Source organism: Eucalyptus grandis, chromosome 1 (assembly GCF_016545825.1).
Source record: "Eucalyptus grandis isolate ANBG69807.140 chromosome 1, ASM1654582v1, whole genome shotgun sequence".
NCBI classification, from domain to species: Eukaryota; Viridiplantae; Streptophyta; class Magnoliopsida; order Myrtales; family Myrtaceae; genus Eucalyptus; species Eucalyptus grandis.
The window spans coordinates 1,067,597-1,082,866 of record NC_052612.1 but is presented as its reverse complement, the minus strand read 5'-3'; the positions used below and the strand labels follow the sequence as shown (position 1 = coordinate 1,082,866).

General features: G+C 39.0%; 1 long non-coding RNA gene and 1 pseudogene across 1 annotated transcript; one reads left to right on the top strand and one right to left on the bottom strand.

Moving 5' to 3' along the window:
• Nucleotides 1-8,707: 8,707 nt before the first annotated feature.
• Nucleotides 8,708-9,341, bottom strand: LOC120293593. Its single transcript, XR_005551564.1, has 2 exons — nt 9,029-9,341; nt 8,708-8,939 (listed from the first exon to the last, which is right to left on the bottom strand). It is a non-coding gene; the product is annotated as an uncharacterized LOC120293593 (long non-coding RNA).
• A 3,967-nt stretch (nt 9,342-13,308) lies between these two features.
• LOC120293573 lies at nt 13,309-15,002 on the top strand (annotated as a pseudogene).
• Nucleotides 15,003-15,270: the final 268 nt, after the last annotated feature.

Sequence of the window (15,270 nt, the reverse complement as noted above, 5' to 3'; positions counted from 1 at the left end):
TTTGAATAGTATAGTGCTAACATTTAGCTTAACTAATTCCTATTGGCACATATAAACTGCCACATCTATGTACTTCATATAATGATCCACATCAAGACATGCGTGGCTTCTAAAGATTATTTTGTATCTTGCAATGTTTTACCCTGCTGGTAAGTAAAATTTCATACACTGTCCGACAAAATGAGGTTTGTCTTTTGGAATTCATTTTATGGAAGAATTTTTTAAACTTTAGGGAGAGGGGAGAGGAAAGGGAAAGAGACTGTTGAAAGTTAGGAAAAAAAATACTTATTAAAACAGTATCGCTTGCACTGCCAACCTATGTCATGTCAATATTTAAAACTCCAATCTCTATTTCTAGGACAATCAAGCAAAAAAGCACATTTTTTTTTTTTGTGGGAAAAATTCTAAAATGGAACTTGAGTACGCCGGAAAGATGGGGGGAACTGGCAAAGGCAGAAAACGAGAGGGGGAATGGGGTTGGAGGATCTGTCGAGCTTTTACAAAGCCATGCTTTCGCTAATCGATCTTTTGAGAATAGCCTCCCGTCATAATGCTTTAGGACAACGAGATTTTAGGTAACATTTGATGGTTATGCGGATTGAAACTAGAGAAGGCAGGGGATAAGTTAAACCATCTTCAAAATCTACAGGCTAGTACACAACATGTGAACGTTCAAGAGGGCGATTATTGCAAACAAGTATGACATAAAAATAAATAAATAAACACTCGTCACATCACACAACTCCAACAATGAATTATACAGCAAGAAATAAATTTAAAAATTAAAGTTTATGAGACTTGCAGTTGTGTATTTATTTAATTTATAGGAAACAACATTTGCAAAAAAATAACACGTTGAAGGAACACTAATTGATCCGAAAATCATTTTTGTCCAAGTAAATTTTGGAATAACATATAACTTCTTGTAATTTGTGTAGTTTTACCAAATTATAGCATCAAACTGAGATTAGAACAGATCAAATTTCAAATCCGTGCATTGACGGGCGTCAATTGTATATTGATGAAGAAGAAGATATCATACTATCACTGCGTGCTTGTCTTCAAGTGACCGTGTCTCGTCATCAAGCTCAATTAAATGCTTCGTCTGTGACTCATCTTTTCTGCCCAGCTCCTCCAAAACCTTTCGAACGACCAAATCGGCAATTTTTGCTTGACTACCATACACAAAAATGCTTTCATTAGTTGACTAGATTTAATTCATACCCACACATCGCACATGGTTACAAATGATATCTAAATACACTAAATAATCAATATAGGCTAATTTAGTAGAATTCAATTCACCGGATGCATTTTTCTATATGGTAGTGGTTTACATGACGGCTGAAATTACCAAGTGACTACCGCATGATGCTCAAGCAAAATTTCCGCATTTATAGCTAAGCCTGGAAAATATTTTCAGCACTTGTAATTGGGAGAAAATGTAGACAAATTCAAGGTCGTACATTGAACACTACAATTTGTTGATGACAAATCATATAAACCAAAACCCTTAACAAATTCCCCGAAGTGCCCGGTAGCTATAACAACTAAAATATTAGGGAACGTGTCTCGAGTAGAGGATGTAAAGTTCAATAGGAGCAGCACTTGGAGTCAGAGGTAGTTTTCAAAATTTTCCATTTAATAAAGAAGAAGAAAATAAATGATTTGATAGGGCAAGATTTTATCCCCTAAAACAAAAACCCCAAAAAAAGAAGAAAAAGAATTAGGCAGGGGTCTTAAAGGTACTTTTACCTTTGTCCCTCCTTGACCTTCCATCCCTTGATTTGACCAACCTTTGCAAGTGCCTCTTTGAACGCCCTAAGTTCGATTTCGGAGGAAGCATTCATTGGGCGTGGAGTCCAATTTTTAACATCCCTAGGTTCCACCTTATAAAAGATGGGGAAAATCTTTTCTCTACCCTTTGACTGAGATACATTGTTCATCATGTGTTCAAGCTCAACAAGACACCATTTGCGGTCATGATAAGTTTTAGAAATGATGGGTATGTAGATTTTACAGTTGTCAATAGCTTGTAGAATTGTCTCACCAATCTTATCACCCACCTTGATTGCATCTTCGTCCCTAAATACGCAGATTCCGGCATTATTCAAGTCTCTATTGAGGAAGTCCGCAAAGTCAAAATGAGTATCTGCTCCACTAAAACTCAAGTACACATCGTACTGAACTTCTGATGATGCTCTAGTGTTTGAGTGTGCCATATTTGGCAAGCATATTACTTCCAGACCCCTCTCTCTCTCCCTAGAAGAGAAAAAAAGGTTGGTAACTTGGTGTGGCGTGGCCTGGCTAAGAAGTGAGCTGAGGTTTTTGGAATGCTTCCGCGGCCGAGCACACAGAGATGAAGACGGAGATCCTCGGGAATATACTGTACGTTAATGGTAAGTGGTCAGCACACAGGCACGAAGAAAGATCATCCAGCAAGCTGAAGGCGTGTGCAAATAGATTTAGCGAAGGTGATTTCTGCTCAGAGTGCACAATCACATGCAAAAACGCAAATAAATTCGGACGAGATTTTACCTAACTTCACAGTATAATAGTGCCAAATTTGGACTTCATCGGAATCGCCTTGACGGATGACCGATACGGTGCTCCCTAGCAAAGGATGGCCACGGTGGCAGTTTGGCAAGGTGCGCGCGGCGGTGATTAGGCCAACAATTTGTGACACAGCTCGGCTCATCTCATCTCAGTAGTGACTTTGGGCCGCGGGTGGCAACGCAAGACGAAGCCGTAAGGGACGCCGAGCGAACCTGCGAAAACAGAAAGTGGTTTCGTCGTCACGAGGAAGGATCACAAGCACGTCGGCTCGGGATCAGGATGCAACGGCAGTTCCTGGGGACAGAGAGCAGCTGCGTCGTCTCCGGTAGCTGGAGGTGTGGGAAGCAGGGGGAGCTCATTAGGTTCAGCGACGGACACGATGGCCTCCCGCCGGGCCGGACCCGACGAAAAAATACGAAAAAAGAAATCAAGGCCTAGAGAAGAATTGCTACACAAAAAAGGCTGTCAGCTTCAGAATCCCAAATTTGAGGGAGGATCTTTTTTTTTTTGGAGATAGAGGAATGCCGACAGACAGGTTCGGCAAGAGGAGAGGGCAGTGCCTTCGGAGCTCGTCGTGCGTGGGTTGGACAGTAAAGCAGCTCGTCGGAAGAAGGGAGGCGGCGGCGGCGAGCAGCAGGCGTCAGGAGTGGGGGGGGCAGTGCTGTCGTCGTCGATCACGGGCTGGAGCTGGGACGTCGATGAGTGCAGACGAGGGTAGGAGCAACACGAGCGCGCGTCTTCGTTTAAGTAAGCAGGTCTGCGTCACCTCCAACCTGGCGAGGGTCGGGCCCATCTTCGTCTGAGCAACACGAGCGCGCGCGTCGTCTCTCTATTAGTTAATTTTAATTTGGATGATGCTTGGCTCAACGGTCGTCGGCCAAGGAAAAAGACGGTCAAACTTTAGCCAAAGCGTTAGCGTTTTCTTGATAACCCAACGTGATGATATTCTAGCTTGACAAAAAAAAAAAAAAAAAAAAAAAAAAACGTGATGATATTCTAATAAAAGGCATTCAATTGACTGAGTCGTTTCTCTCTCTTTTTTTTTTTTAAAAAACTTTAGCTTTGACTCATGTAATTTTAAGATTGATTTTGTAATGTTTTAGGTCCCTGCACATCTTCATCTATGAGATTAGGATCAGGAAAGTAAACTTTTTTCTTTTATAATTCATTATTCTTATCTTGATTTTCTCTTTACTTCATTTATTTTATGTATAATCGATATCATTGGTCTTAATTTTAGGTCACTAGAGAGTCCTCTTAGAGCAATTTAATTTGAGCAAAAGGAATTAGAAGTCATTTCATTACATAATGATTTCGTTATTAGTTGTAAAATTAATGTTTCAAGTGTTTTTCATCTTTTAAATTTAATAGATTTATGTAATGACATTAACATTTTTTTTAAAGATTAGGACCTCATGCATGTGATTTGAATACCTATGAAAAGGACCATCTAGTTGTATTCTTTTGTCCATTCTAAGAGCCACCACCGTGTAGCATGTACATGGTTCATCTCATTTTAACGCCACCAAGATTCATCGTGCTTGCCCCATTCTCCACCTAGGAACTCTTCAAAAGCCTTCGTGTCATTGTGAACACTTCGACACGTGTCCGATACTCTTCAACATTCGATTAACACGTATAAAAAATCCAATATCTAGTCAACTTTTTCGACATTTTTTGACACTTGACTCAGAATTTTGACATACGACTTTCCAATACATGATCATAACATGCGAGGTTAATTTTAAAAATTTTCAATAAATGAAGTGTCAAAATATATATATGAAAAAATAAAAATCAATAATAAAAATAACAAATTAGGAAAGCAAAAAAATTTAATATTTTCTTTTTTTCTCTTTTGACTCTTACTCTCACGTAATACACAATTTAACCTCAAATTTTTTCTTTTTCTTTTGACACATTTGACATGCAAGTCTAGAATGTGAATTACTTTTTTTTTCTTTCCAAGTTTTATGGATTTATTGAAATGGAATTGAATTTGTTAAATTGAAACAATGAATGATATTAATAAATTGTGGATTAATATTTTTAGTGTAAATTTATTATAGGATTTTGTTATTATTTATTTATTTGTGAATTTGAATCATATTAATTTAATTGAAATAATCATAAAAATAATTATATAAAATATATATAATATACAATACGAGCCAATGCGGAATTATTTATTTTTTATAACGTGTTGGTATATCGTATCGTGTCGTGTTATTTGCGTGCCGTGTATCGGTATCAGTCTTTGCTTTTACAAAGAGCAATTGAACCCCACCCATTTCTCTCTCTTTCGTCTAATGAGGAATTCCCGATTGTCGGTTTCATCTTCTGCTTTTACAAAGACCCGCAATTGAACCCCATCTCCAGCATCATCTCTCAAAAAACCCGCAGCTAAGCTAATGAGGAGTAGGACAGCGCGATTGCTCGCCGAGACAGAATTAACGCCGGTTCCATTGCAGAAGCAACGAACCACACGAGAATCGAGCAGTTTCCCGGGAAATGTCGGATCGTCCTTCTTCTCCATCGCGACGAAGTCAAAAGGAGGCGATCGCCCGAAGAGTTGAGGACGCGAAAACGCGCTAGACACAGAGCGAGAGAGAGAGAGAGATACAGAGAAGCCTGGCTCCCTTCGCTTCCGTACCTGCACCTGCGCTACACTACCATGATGACGAATCCCAAATTCTCCCCCCCATTTGGACTCGACGGCCCTCGTGGAGTCGCCGAAATTACGGCGACGACTGGGGTGGCATTCGGGTAAATAAGGGGAGAGGGAGAGGGCATTTGCGGAGCAGCAACGCCTTAGTCAAGCGTGGAAAGGGAACGTGGGGGCGGGTGGGGGTTGGGCTTTGGTCGGGAGGCCGCGGCCTTCAAATTCGTCGACCGGGTAGGGCGGGGTTGTCCCCGTCAACTCTCCCTCCAATTTCGCCACGTGTCGTTTGACGGCGAAGTGTGAGTCTGGGAAACCACCTTCTCAAAGCCCATTGGGCTTTAAAAAATATCCTAGATAAATGCAAATATGGCTCCACAAATTTCTTTGGTGAAATTTGTTGCATTTCCAAAATCCTAGAAGTACTTTGAGTTTGGAGTATTTTCGAAAAATAAATATACATTTTTTCCAACTTTAACTTTTCTAATCTTCTATAATTTAAAAATGTCCACACCTCAATCAACGTTGCCGGAGTTCGAGGCCAGCGAGCCACCAACGAGACTAGATTTAGTTATTAGCAAGCCGGTCTTGTATTGCCGAGTTTCGTCAACAAATGTTTGAAAATTAAAAAAAAAAAAATAGCATGGACCTTTACAAAGTATAGTGTTTTTCAAATGATATTTAAGTTAAAGTTATGTTTATAAATTACATCTTATCAAATGCTATTTGCATTTTGGAAAAACCTCTCACTGAAAATTCTTTACATTTTTCTAAAAGCTTTCCCCACGATGTTTTTAAACACACTTGAAATAGTATTGGATCTAGATTGATACCCATGAACATTAATCCACACATTGGACATAAATATACCCTTTGTGCTAAATTGAAGATCATATTAATCAATAAGCATAATTATGTCCGTGAAATTTCATATTATAATTATGTGTCGTCAAGCTAAGTAACATTGTTAATAAACGCGTGACATGTCAAATTTCCGTGACTCGTAATCTTATTCAAGATGAAATAACCTTCTTGCTAAATCAAAGTTCAAATTAGGCAAGAAGGGTAATTAAATGTGTGAAAATTCATGTTTTAGACGTATAGCGTCATGTTGCGTAACACTTTCAAAAGTGATTTTAACCACCGCTATGAGTGAACTCATCCATTATGCTAGATTTAGTCGTGGCCATTGGTAGCACTTCCAAAGTCACCCACCAATACTGGCCCCAAGACTTTGTGCCATGTCCACCACTAGATGCTCGAGCATCTTGGCACTAGTTGCCACTATTGCCACCACTATCACTAAGTCGCGGGCTTTCACACACTCAATAGCCTCCCCCAATTCGAATCGCTTGGCTCACCCTCTTTCTCTTTGAGTTAAAGTTATGTCTGATGATTACCTTTCTTGGTGCTGTTCTTGTATGAATTTGCAATGGCCGATACCTCAAGTATGGGGTTATGCATATGTATATATAAACAAGAATTGCCACATAGATCTTCAAGTCCCTCCCAATCCACATGAGATGCATATAGTTTTTTGATGAGCTTTCCAAATCACTTTAAATCTTCTAATCTTCACTCTCCTATCCTCCATACTTGTCCTCAAAATCAACTCTAATTCTAAGTATTCCGTCGCTCGTAGATACAAGGAACAAAGAAGCAGCAAATGAACTTCCACTTTTGCAAAATTGCCAACTATTTGAAAGATCATAGTTAATCAAGTCAACTCAAAAGACCCAATTCTTTTTTAAGGTTTGTACCATAAAAAATCTCAAATTATATCTACTGTTAAAATATAAATTGATGTGGCAACCTGAAGATAACATCTTGAAAAACAATCCAACTAAGAGAAATCACTAGCATTAAGAGATAACCATCATAACATATATCCACAATGATAAACAAAAAAGACTATATCGAGCAATCTGTTCGACATGGTGGTGTGAGAAATTCCCAGGGTAGGGGGAAAAGTTGTACTTTGGGTGTTTGCTGGCCATCGGCAAACTCAATGAAGCTTCTCAGAGAGATTCAATTGTTGACTTGGATTCACCGAGAGCCGCACGAGCACCATCCCACGGACGGGAGTCACATCAGGTAGAGACTACCCATCCTCGCCGCACCATCAATCAAGGCCGAGCACCACCACGAGACCTAATCAGCTTTTAATAGATTAATCAGAAATCGAAATTAAGTGTGTGAGAGAGATTAAATGAATATGGAGACTTCACTATGCTAGATTACCCGAACGCGTTTTCATTACATTCTCTTTTTTATTTTCAAAAACAATTTGTCGCCTGGGTCGGTTGTGCAGAGAGGAATTCCTCAAATTTGTTCATCTGCTAGTCTGTTAAGGATTTGGTCGGAGGCGGTGGTTTCTGCGGGTCAAGCTGCGCTGTTTAATCGTGTTTTCTTGGGGTTAATTTAATTTGGGTTGGAGACGATATGGAGTAGATTCATGGCTCGAATTCATTTGGTAATTGTCGGGCTAATGGCTGCAGCTTGGGGGGGAGGGGGTTTTTGCGAATCGTGTAGTGTCGAGCCGTCAACGCGGTTGCGTTTTTCTTTCTGATTATGCCTGAACTTAATTTGCTGCTGGCGCCTTTTGATTATGGTTATGTTCTTGTGGTTTGGGAACAATTTTAAAATGTGAAGCCAGATCAAGAACTGCATCAACATAAGCCTGCGAGACACCTTTGACAATCTGAAACATGGATAATATCATATCTGTATTTCAACTGAAGTCAATTGCCATAGTCTGGTTTGAAGAAAAGGTCGACAACATGGGGGGAGACAGCATAAGCCAGATCAAGAACTGCATAAAAAACTGCATCAAGTAAAGGTTGAATGAAATTGGTGATAAAATGTCAAGCCAGATCAAGAACTGCATCAACATAAGCCTGTGAGACACTTTTGACAGTCTGAAACATGTATACTATATTACTTTGTTTCAGCTGAAATCAATTGCCGTGGTCTTGATTGAAGAAAAGGTCGACAATATGGGGAGGAGACAGCTGCAGGATACACGACAAATGCATGGCATTTGAAAGTGAATGCAACCTTAAGACAACTCTATGCAAGAATATGTCATAGCCATTTATTTCACGAATCGAATGACGATCTTGATATATTTCTCACATAGCATCATTTGAAAGCCAAAAGATATCTGGGCAACCACTTTTTCAGCAAAAGCTACGTTTCTTTACTTAAAAAGATTATTTGTCCTCCATCTTTTGTAAATCAATTTCACCATCACAGTGCCCATAAAGGAATTTCAGTTTAGAAGCCAGATATGAAGATAGCCATCAAAATAACGGCCTCAAGCCATGGTAAAAACACAGCCAGAAGATCCGCATTTCAAACTTCCATGTCACAACAAGGAGATCTAAGAGCAAAAATCAAAATGAAGGTGAAAGTACCTGTATAGTTGGGACAAGTGCCAGTTCAACGGGAAGAGCTTCAGGATTGTTACAAAATGAAAGAAAAAGGAGAGACTTGGGAGAAATGTGTATTCTGTATTAAATGAATCGTCCTTTACAAGAATACGCTCCTATTTATAATACAATCGATATATAACTAAAGAAGGAATAAGACCGAATACAAGAAATCAAAAATATCAAATCTAATTCTATATTGATTTTTGAAACGATACTATAGATCAATTATGATCCCAAATTGATATTCGCATATCTCGCATATCTCCAACAAATTGATCTTCACATAACTCCTACAAGAATCAATCCAGAAAAATTTCACTTAATGCCTACCATGGCTCAGCTACTAATGCTTGAGGATACACCAAAGCAGACTCAATACCCTTCCCCAGCGTGTCTAACAGCAACCTAGCTTGCATGTCTAGTATTGAGCATTTGTACCTTCCAAAGGCTGACATATTATACAGTCAAGACTCTGCATGTGAAGAACAAGTTACGTTAATCAGAGGGGAGACAATCTTTCGGCAACTCATCATATATAAATGATACAAAGCAAATGGTACCGTCAAGTTAGCAATGTACCACCCCCCCAAAACCTTTTCTCTCTTCTCATGGTTATGAGAAACACAGGAACCTCATAAATCCAAAAAGAAGCATATCACCTTGTGAACAGCTCAAAGTACAAGTAATTTGTTTCCTTTCTCGACTTGTGCTAGCTTTTTTAATTGGAACATCTACTATCATTGTCATTTCCTACTAAAAATCCTACAAGCTTGTGTTATAATCATCGTAACCATTAACAGAACCACTAATCAGAATGGTACCACACCTCTTACAAGTGTTTGATGTAATCCAAATCAAAGGAAAAGAGAATCGCGTTAGAAACAGTATCAAAATCAGCAATTAGAATCGATACAATTTACCCTTCACGTGTTTTTGTTTTTCGGGTATTGACATTTCCTATCAAGAATGACGACGACACATGTTAGGAAAATATTATGAAGGATATATGCATGATATGCATGACATAAATCACCTAAAGTGACAGGATTGCTTGAAAAATGCCTCTATGCCTTGATTTTATTTATGAAAACATTTCTTTACTGCATATGATAATCCACAAAGTTCAATTCTTGCTCTTTTCAAATGCTCTGCTCAAAGAGACATTTAGAAGACTGGGCATGCTATTTTCACACTTGACTAGAAATCATTTTACAAACGATATACATCCTTTACAACAAAATGGATGGTCGGGCCTTAGCATGCCAACTTGGTAGAAGGCGTCGCTCCCGCGGTTGATGTGCGCCTTGTCCTATAAGAGATGGGACATGTTACTTGCATTTCAAACTTGAATTGGACTAATTTAGGAACAATACACCCTTCTTGTGTTGAACCAATTTCATTTTTGCTTCATGTCTTCATTCATCAGGAATTGCCTCAATTATTCCGTGAGAAAAGAAAATAGAATGTGTTATTTCAGTACTTAATTGGGCTCAATGATACATCCTTTAGTGATAAATTTGACGGTTTTGCCTCAACACACCTCCTTTGGCAGGGGAAGGAGAGATTTTCCCCCTAATTTAAATGCTGATCCAATGTTTTCACATTAAGTCAGGTAATCATACTTCATCATATATTGTTCGGGCACATCCTGAAACCTTGTGCCTTTTCATGTTCATCTCTGTTTTGAACAAACTATCCCCGCACATTTGCATAATGTCTCTGCATTCCTAAGATTGAATCGAGATCAATGTGCCCACTCCACTCGTTGATGAACTTCAAGAGTGTATGAAAGTCCATCTGCTTGCTCCATATCAACATCCACATATGCGCCTGGAGAACCAGTACCAAAGTGGAGACATTGGGTTCGAATCCATCAACTCGGGCTCGCCGAAATCATGACAACCTTCATCCCAAATTTCCTTGATGAAGAAACCTATGAGTGAGCACATTCTGCGACACGGAATCCCTGCTTTGCATTGACCGGAAGGCGCCCAACGCGGATTCCAAGTCCCTGCACTTCATGTACGAATCCATGATGGAATTGCTGATGGAAGAGAATGTATCGAGACCCTGCTTGAGCACACAAGCATGGATGGACTTCCCTTGTTTATCGGATAGCTTTGAAAGACGCTTTGACGACAGAATTAATCATGGAAGGCTCAGTGATTTCAATTCCTGCTCACTTCGCTTCGTTAAAGTGGACTAACACTTCATGCCATCTTCCATTGGAGGACAGTTCTCTAACCCGCGAGACCGTGTCGGCAATTCTCAGGAATGTCAGGTTGAAATGTAATTGCATTGCAAAGTTCCTTCTCTTTCATTGGTTTATTAAGCATACACAGCTGCATTGTTCCCCTTCAAGACTAATCATAGATTTACAAAATAGTTGGAGACTGCCAAATCCAACCATGGTTTACAGTTTCCATTGTAATGAATGACTACTGCATTGTCCATTTCTGTCCGGTTGAGTGCTGGATCATAGCCGAGTGTAAACGCATGCCACCTCTGATCGAACTATTTAGTCAGATTGTAGAAAGTGACCAATCCAGGGGGTAAGACACCGACTACCCACAATGTCCTATCCTCGTTAATTTCTTGCTATCGGTGATATATTCCCATGATGTTTCTCTTCTTCCGCTCTTTGAGATCAAATATTTTCATACCATATGCCCAACCACAAGCACCGGGATCAGAATTTTCAGAGATGATTGAATTACAGAAGTTGAGATACTTATCAAATCTATGGAAAATCTCCTTACAAGTTTGAACGGCACCGTTTACCATCCCATGCTGATCAAAAAATGAAAGAAGCATCCATAACCCATCTGTTTATCGACTTGTTTCCTTGTTATTAAGCAGAGAAAGGCTAAAACACAATGCACAAAAAAGGCACACCAAGAACGCCCCCAAACAAATATCTTGAAAACTTCCTCTCACTGCTTCCCCCACTTCCTCTTCCCCGCTGCCATTCCTGCTGCTTCCACTGCTCCCGCTCCTCCCTCTTCTGCTGCTTCCACTGCTCCCTCCGCTTCTGCTGCTTCCACTTCTCCCTCCTCCCTGTACTCCCACTGCCCTCCTCCATGTACATGTCCTCCATCCTATTTATGCTTAGACTCCCTTTGATTCCACTCTTCCTGTACTCACCCTAGCCTCCTCCATGTCCATGCCCTCCATCCTATTTATGCTTAGATTCCTCCATCTCCTCTCTGTACTAGTACTGCTTAGACTCGTCCCTCCCTATACTTCCTCTGCTTAGGCTCTCTCTTCCGGCATATCGCTGCACTTGGACCGCATTGAAATTTCACAAAAGTTTTAAGCACTGCACAATTAAGATAATGCTAATCTTTTCTCACTAATCATCTAATCAAGAACAGATTAGGTTTCTTGTGGAACATATTGTTTATACTCCTACGGTTACTCGAAAATTGGGGTCAATAGAATTATTTCGATAAAAAAGAAAAGAAAAGAAAATTTTCTTTGAATGGTATAGTGCTAAAATTTAGCTTGACCAATTCCTATTGGCACATATAAACTACCACATCTATGTACTTCATATAATGATCCACATCAAGACACGCGTGGCTCCTAAAGATTACTTTGTATCTTGCAATGTTTTTTTTTGGGTAAAGATGTATCTTGCAATGTTTTTTTTTGGGTAAAGATGTATCTTGCAATGTTTATCCTGCTGACAACCAAAAACTGTTGTCAAGGTGGTAAAAATAAGTAAAATTTCATACACTGTCCCAAAAAATGAGATCTGTCTTTTGCAATTCATTGTATGGAAGAATTTTCGAAACTTGAAGGGGGGTGGGGGGAGGAAAGGAAAAGAGACTGTTGAAAGCTAGGAAAAAGTACTTATTAAAACAGTAACGCATGCACTGCCAACCCATGCCATGTCAATATTTAAAACTCCAGTCTCTGTTTGTAGGGCAATCCAGCGAAAAATCAGATTTTTTTTTTTTTTTGTTGGAAAAATTCTAAAATGGCAATCGAATACGCCGGAGAAGATGGGAGGAACTAGCAAAGGCAGAAAACGGGAGGCAGAATGGGGTTGGAGAATCTGTCGAGCTTTAACAAAGCCACGCTTTTGCTAATCGATCTTTGGAGAATGGCCTCCTGTCCTAATGCTTTAGGACAACAAGATTTTAGGTAACATTCTATGGTCATGCAGACTGAAAAACTAGAGAAGGTAGGGGATAAGCTAAATCATTTTCGAAATCTGCAGGCTAGTATGCAACAATGTGAATGTTCAAAAGGGCGATTATTGCAAATAGTATGAAAAAAAAAAAAAAAAAAAAAAAAAACTCATCACATCACACAACATCCGACAATGAATTATACAGCAAGAAATAATTTTAAAATTACAGTTTATGAGACTTGTATTTGTGTACTCATTTAATTTATAGGAAACAACATTTCCAACCAAAAAGAATGTGTTGAAGGAACACTAATTGATCGGAAAATATATTTTTGTCCATGTAAATTTCTGAATAACATTTAACTTCTTGCAATCTGTGTAGTTTCACCAAATTAAAGCATCAAGCCGAGGTTAGAACAATTCAAATTTCAAATCCATGCATTCATGTCCGCCAATTATATTCCAGTTTCTTAAAACGATTTTATGTTTTAATACCTTCTTGGGTCATGTGCTGGAATCAGTAATCATTTGGTTATTGCAGCTCTGGGATGATTGATCTGAAGGAGCTATCCCTGATCAAAGGAAAAGCAGCTTGGATGGCGTACCTGGTAATACTTCATGCCAGATGTTATGATGCGTAATTTAGGATAGAGTGCAGGGTTTTCTCTTTAGCTGCATTAATCTTTGGACCTTGTGACTGGGGGCAACTTTTTGCTGGGAGAGCTACTTCAATAAATACCATACATGTTGCCTCAGAATGTTCTTGCTTACATTTATTTTTCATGTGTTGCAGAATATATATTGTCTTGATGCTGCTTTGCTTCAGCGGTTGCTGCATTTTCTCATTGTAAGATATTTCATCCTTCACAATTTAGATGCTGACATTTTTGTTTGACTTGATTTTTGGCTTTCTTTTTCTTGCGTAGCCTATTCTACCACTTGGTTGATGACTTTGTGAGTTGATATAAAATGGATCTTCAATATATTACATCTTGTGATTTTGCTCCAAATTGCAGTTGTCTATGATTGCAAAAGATGTGTGACTTGCTTATGAATGTCAGATAGCTCTAGCTTAATAAATTCTTAAGGTTATTTGCTTATGAATAGACTCTAGCTCAACTGATTTGCATTTCAAAGAGATACTTGGTACAAGTTGCTGACAGAGAAAAGCAATAAGAATCACCTAAGGAAGGAAGAGTCGTAATTATCCCACTTGCCTTTGCTAAAGTCTATGGTGATCAACAAAATCTTTCTTTGTGCTCTTAGCCTGATTTTGAATCTGACCGGGAAAGCCATTGACGTTAAACATTTCATGGTTTCTCATTTTTCTACCAATAAATGAAGACCCAGTTGAATAATCCTCTATTCTTCAATGAGATAGATAAGAGCACCAGTCTTATACAAACTAACTGCTCATGCAATCTCTTAAGAAGTTAAAGGGCTTCATTGAAAATTTGAGAAGTTTTGTGATTCTATTGAACATAGTCCTAGATGTTTGGGTTTCCAGTGCAATAATTTCAGGTTGAAACTTATGATTTAAGGAAGATCTAGCTACTAACAATGATTTTTCATTTGATGAACATTCAAAAGGCTTTTTCCTTTTCTTTTGCTGATCTGTCATGCCTTGTTTACGCTCTCACTTTTGATATTCTTTCATTGTGGTACCAAAGATTGCATCCTCATATTGATGCTATGTGTTTCCTTTTCCTCTATTCTTCTGGGGATTTCATGTCACTTCCCGGACAATCACTTGAAAAATTGTGTTGTTTTGGACCTTGTAGTGCATATCCCGGTGGTTTCTTTGAATGATGAAGGAAGAATGGTGATGGTCTCTGAGGAACTTGAGGGTGAAAAATTGGATAAAGAACCTGTCGACAAAGAGAGGAGAAAACTCTTGTTGAAAAGCATTCCGTTTTCCCTGACTTGCATTCTTCACAGGAACTACATCTTGCCCTACTTTTGAAGAAGAGTCCATAATGGAAACGTTCATGACTGTGGTTTTGAATTCATCTGGTCAACTTGTCTCTCTCTATAAGCCAGGTGGACCAGTTCTTGCACATACATCGGCTATTCAGGTTATTTTCTCCTTGTTCCTCATTTCATTTATTTGTTCATTCATTGTTTGAGAATTGTACTTAGAGGCCCCATTTCATGCGATTGGGATCAAATGGTTAATGGCTTTCATACTGTTGAGTCAACTGCATTCTTGCTCTAACTGTACTCCAGTCAATTTAATTATGCAATAGACGGGTCTTGTGTTCTTTAACTCGTAGTTGGTTAGTGGACAAGCCCGATGTGGCATGTAGAACATTCCGTAACTTGTGGAAGTTGATAAGCTTCTTATGCAAATGGTGGTTCAACGGATGACATGACAATCCGGGGTGCAAGTGTTTTCAAGAGCTAATAGCCTGAAAGATACGAAGTAATGTAGTGCACATTGGATAAGCAACTGTGTCTACTTTATATACATGATTATACACATG